The sequence below is a fragment of the Triticum urartu genome, chromosome 6A, assembly GCF_056163025.1.
Source record: "Triticum urartu cultivar PI428250 chromosome 6A, HENAU_Tu73, whole genome shotgun sequence".
Taxonomy (NCBI): domain Eukaryota; kingdom Viridiplantae; phylum Streptophyta; class Magnoliopsida; order Poales; family Poaceae; genus Triticum; species Triticum urartu.
In genome coordinates this window covers 483701885-483707884 of record NC_141878.1, presented here as the reverse complement: position 1 = coordinate 483707884, position 6000 = coordinate 483701885, and positions in this window count along the sequence as shown.

The following is a 6000-nucleotide window of genomic DNA, read 5'->3' as shown; positions in this document are numbered from 1 at the left end:
GGCTAGAGGTGTGCGGTGGTGAAGGATGAAATGGAGTCGGAAAAGTGAAAGGGTTGTTTTGTCGTGCAAAAAAGGAAACCGCCAAAGAGCAATTGCTACTCACGCGGTGGTTCCAGGCATAGAATTTCAGAAACAGGGGTTTGTTTTATCTGTTTTTTTAAGATTTTCACTTGTCTTGTTCATTGAATTTTTTTTATTCGTTGCGTGTTGCCTGCGTGATGCATCTTTGGCTGTGAAAGTAGTCGTGTAAACGGTAGAACACTCAGCAGATGCATGGTCGTGCCTTTGTTGTGAAACGTTTTTTTCAATTAATAATCTTCCTTGGTTAGGGAGGCACGGTTTTTATGTTATTCGGTGCACAAGTGTGTGTTTAGGAAAAGTTGAAGTAAATATAGTTTGGACTTGAAAATGGAGTCCTGTTTGTTTTTTAATTCAGATATGTTTCACTAGATGGTTTGAATAAGTTTGATAACATCGCATTGCTAGAGGTTTTGAATCACAAACTGATTCTTGTTTCGTTTCATTTTTGAAAATGAGTCTTTTTTTTTGGTTTTTTGAATTGTGAACTTTTCAAAGGATAAGAACTACATTTTTTCGAATGAATCATTTCGATGGTTCAAACAACATCTGTTTTAAAGGATCATTCCGATGGTTGAAACAGCAAGTTGAGTGTCCGTAAGAGCTACATAAGTTGCAAAAGATTATTCTGATAGTTCAAGCAAGCACATGGTCCATAATAGTTAAATTACTCTACCATCCTAACTAGCAAACTTATAGTAATCAGTTTTTTGCTCCTGGAGACATCATGATGAAACGAGCGTTGAACATTCTAGGAGATACACTGTTTGCTTCCATTTTAGGTGCTAGTTCCGACGGAATCTACATAATGCGCTGAATGATGATGGACACAGAACGATCATTTCGCTCTTTGAAAGTGATTAGAACAATGTTCTTTTCAACGAAGGATGCAGCTGATATGAAGTCTCTGAAAGAAGACTTTTGTATTACCATCATGCCGTCGTTTTTGGAGATGTAGTACGATGAAGGAGTGATGACATGTGTAGGTTCATCAGGAGCTTCAAGGGTTACCCTGCCATTGGTTGGCATGTCCACCCATCTCTTCAGTGTTGAGACAACGCTCCTCGGAATTTTCTAGAAGAAAATCGAAATTAAATAGAAATTAAAACCGTTGATTTGTCACTTGGACAATAAATAAAGGAATGTCTGAATATGGTGAGTGCACAAACATTAAGAAATTCCATATTGGAAGTAATATAGTTCCTGGCATGTTCAGGTTTGTGTGTAAACAGATAAAACAACATATTAAGAGAACAACGGAAGTTTTGTTGTTTTAGGTTTGAATAAATAGGTTCTTTATAATTTTACATATAAGCAATATTACGTCAGTATTGTTTATATTACATATGAGCAAAATACGTTTTGTATTTTAACAAGGACAGTTGTAACCAACCATGACGTAGTCTTTGGTGTTAGTGTGAGTCAGGACATGGACAAATGGACGGCAATAGATGAAAGTATCTCCAAAAAGGCGTTGTAGAAAGAATCGTGTCTGGTCGTAGGTAACTCAATATCCTTAGAGTAGACACAGCAGTGAACATGGTCGAAATCGTTAGAAGAAAGATCGTCGAGAGCTAGAAAAAAAGCTTTTAAAGTTAGATAAAGTTATATCCAACACGGGGTTAATATTATTCAGTTCAATTCATGCATATAAAATTACAGCGAAAGAAGATAAGTTTGTAATGTTTGTAATATTAAATACCTAACAATGTGGGGTAATGGAAGCAGCCTTTTGTTATCTCGATATGTTTGTATTTCGAGATTGAGACCCTCGTCTGGTAGTTCAAATTCTATGCGGTCTCCAGCACGAAGTTCATAATCAGCCGCAAAGATGTTCCACTCACCACGGCAGAACTTTGTGTAGTTCGCCCTATGCTTAAACAAAGCATTGTAAGACCTTCCTTCATGTGTAAGAAGCGCTGGCTCTACCTATTGTTTATGCAATTTTCTTGCTTCTTTCTTCTCTTCTTCAATGTATTCAGCGAGAAAAGCTCTGACATTACAAGGTACATACTGGAAAAAATAGTGCAAATAACAACATGTAAGTATAAATTTGAACTCGCGTACTATTAATGTTAAAAGTTTTCTTAAATTGGATATGAATTTTTGATAAGAATTATAGATAACAACATAATTATTATAAATTAATGGACTATATTAATCAGGGCATAAGCAAGCAAACTAATGGAAAATGAAAACACAAGGCAGGTGCGAAGAAGTGGCAGCAGGGGGGCCTAGTGTAGGTGCAAGGGGGTATGAGTGACAGTGACGATTTTTACTGTGTCGTAAGCAACTAATTTGTTAGTGATGCTTACTAACCATCCGGCTCCAGCAATTTTCATCAAGAATAACCTCAAACTCCTGGATAACTTCAGGGTGTGGTTCGCAAGGGCCGCCTGGTTGGCGGCAGGCAGGGCAAATCATACCTAAATATTTCAGAAAAACTATGTTAAGAAAACAAGAATATCATAACAATTTAAAAACAAGCTTCAACGTGGAAGGTAGACAACGACTAGCTTCAAATATGTTAGCCATATTGAAGGCAGGCAACAACTATGAATTTACCAGTATATAACACTTGTTTAGATTTTCAAATGGTTTTTATATTCCTTTAGAGAATGAAGTCGTTGTACCGGATCTGATGCTTCAATAACTATCAAATGAAAAACCTAAACATAAAACGTAAATACGGATCGGAGCATGCTGCTTACGCATATGCTTTTTACCTGGGACAGAAGAAGAACGAGGGTTGATGAACAGAGATTTGGGTAGGGGAATCTTAGGGCAAGCGCACACGGCTAGCAAAATCTACGAGAGAAGCACGGCTTGGAAGTTATTCAAGAGACCCAATAAAAACTCTACAATAACTTGTTTGAAATGAGACTGTGTGCGGGGAAGAAGCACGAACCCTAGAAGTAGGCGGATGGATAAGGCAGATGGCTTGTGATGGGAAGCTTAGGGCAAGCACCCACGGCCAGCAATCTATGAGAGAAGTATGGCTTAGAAATTAATCGATTGTGTGCGGGTTAGAAGCACGAACCCTAGAAGCAGGAGACGGAGAAGAAGCACGAAACCTAGAAGCAGGCGACGGAGAAGGCAAATGAGTTGTGTTGTGGCTGAGGGAGTCAGAGCTTATGGAAATATAAAGGAGACAGGAGAGAGCAAGAGTAGTAATGAGTGCTTCTTGTTTTATTTTTTATTCTGTGAAATGGAATGAATGATGGTTGTAGATGGTGTGCGTGCATTCCGAGGTGTTATGAGGAAACGAGATGTTTGACTCGTTCAGCTGCCTCCCATTATAGTTGTCCAGCTGTGCTGCCTCCGAGCGGAGTCTTTTACGTGCCTATCCTGCCTCACATACTTTTTGTAAGGCACGGTTATACATGTTCAAAAGCATGCTCGTGCTTCTGTGTTTTTTTAATCACATGTTTAATCAGATATGGTTGGGTGTTTCTTTAGGCGAGGACTGGTGATGATGTTATTAGATGCACGGTCGTTGTAACAGGAGAGGCATGGTCGATATGTCGGGGGATGAAAATTGAATAATGAGAGGCACGTTTGCATCTGAAATTGAGTCACGGTTTGTGACTTTGGTATTGCATTTTTTTCACGTAGTCGTTGACCCAAGTGAGTCACTGTTTTTATGTACGCTGGCTTCAGGCGGGATTATGTATGATAGCCCACGGTTATATGTATGTCAGAAGTATGGACGTGCTTTTGTTTTGTCAATGTTTCTGGTGGTACACAGACGTGCGTTGTTGTTAGTAAGGTTTGTCTTTAACCAAAGTGGATGCACACGTGTGGCTTTTGTTCTGGCGAACCGTGCTTCCATTTTTGTTCACTCCCAGTGTAGTATTTGTACGACAGGGTCATCTCGTTTGCCTCTTCGCATTGTTCTCTCGGTCAAAAGATGTACCGGTGACTGATGGGATGGCTATTTATTGTTAGTATTTATTGTGCCAGATACCGTGCTAGAGTTAACCTAGAGGCTCCTCGATTACAGCGTGGCAGTCGTGACTTTTGAAGTGCATGGTTTCACGAGCTGCAGAAGCACAATCGTCCATTCACCGTTTCCTTAGCAATTAAATGGGCATGGTAACTGAGTCGTCTCTCCCCAAAGGTTAAGTAGTGGTCTATTCCTGGAGGTTATGGCGTCTTATTCCCTCCAGAGAAGTGCAGGTAGCTCCCGTCATCCTCGCCTCGTACAAGAAGCATAGTCAAACTCCATTGTCGTCTCAGCCTTGGTTCCATGGACGACTTCAGGAACAATACTGAGCGTCTCTCTATAGATGCTGATGGTAATACCAAGCTCGATTGTTGTACACCAACGAGCCCCACAAGGTGGAGGAGATTCTTACTCTCTATGAGGAATGGCTGCGTGAGGACAGGTACAAGTTTGTTGGTCTTGATCTGGAGTACACACGAGAGGATTATTTTGATCGTAGTAGAAAAGTTGCCGTTATGCAACTGGCGATGCGCAAGCATGTTCTTGTTTATCACTTGTGCAAGTCCAGGATGGAGTGCGCTGCTCTGAAGGATTTCCTTCGGAACAAAGGTATAATCTTCGCTAGTGTCGACGTCAGGAACGATAGGGATGTTCTCGCAAACAGTTGCCTCAAAATCCCAAGAGAGTGTCACATCGACCTTCAAGAGGAGCTCATGATCAAAGGAGGCAATCTAAGTGATTCAATGGCAGATTTGGCAGGATCCGTCATAAACAAATCTTACTTGAGTATGAAGTCGTCTTTTCCACAAGGTCTGCATGACTACTGGGAATGGAAGCCGCTTTCCCTTAAACACCTAAAATATGCGGCAATTGTAAGTGAAAATTTCGTTTTTATATTTTTGTTTTATTGCAACAATAGTACTTTTTGTCCTTTACGTATATCTTCATTCTCATCCGCTTTTTATTTTAGGATGGGTATGTCAGCTACGAGCTCTACCACCGAGTTCTGTCTATGAAGGACATGATGCATCCTCGTTGTCTTCCCGACCCCGGACGCCGTTGATGCTTTTGAGCAGAACTCCAATTGAGTAGAATTGTCCCGGTGGTCTGAGCAAAATGGACTCCTGGAAGACTTTCATTTCTTTTTTTTGTATAATTAATGAGTACTTTTAGTTCAATCCTATGGAGTACCGTCTCATGTTATGTGAATATAATTTCTTATGTTTTTTCATGTTACAAGTTCATTGTTGACGTTTGCGCGTGGTCATGTATATTTAGAGAACCTATTGAAGTGGCGCATATGTATTGTTTGGGAGAAGCACGTTTTGTGTTTGGCTTTTATTCAGTGTCGTTTGTTTGTGTTTGTATTGTTGTCTTTTACACGTTCGCACAAGAGAGGCACGTCTGCTAACATACGAGGCAACATTTTAGTTTCGTGTCTTTGTGTGCTTTAGGACCGTGCCTCGAGAATCCGGGCATCCGTGTATGTTCAGGCTTCACTTCCGTGGCTTCTTTCCGTCTATGCATGTACATCCGTGACACACGCCATGTCTGTAACGTGCTGGTTTCACACGGCAGTTCCTCTTGACACTACACGACCGTGCCTTTGCCACCACTCTTTTATGCGTCCAGATTGTTTGTACCCGTGCTTCGATAACTATGAGAAGCCGCAATTCCGTGCCTGTATACGCTTTTATTCGATGTCTCCTATACGTGCATTTGCGTGTCTCAGGCGTCATGCTGGCTGTGACTGTACGTGCCTCTGGTGCTAGACGCCCGTCCGTGAGGGGACACATATGTATTGTTTGGGAGAAGCGTGTTTTTTGTTTGGCTTATATTCACCGCTGTTTGTTTGTGTTTGTATTGTTGTGTTTTACACATTCGCACAAGAGATGCACTTCTGGTAACGTACGAGTCAACATTTTCAGTTTTCTGTCTTTGTGTTCTTCGGGACCGTGCCTCTAGAAGCTCGCATC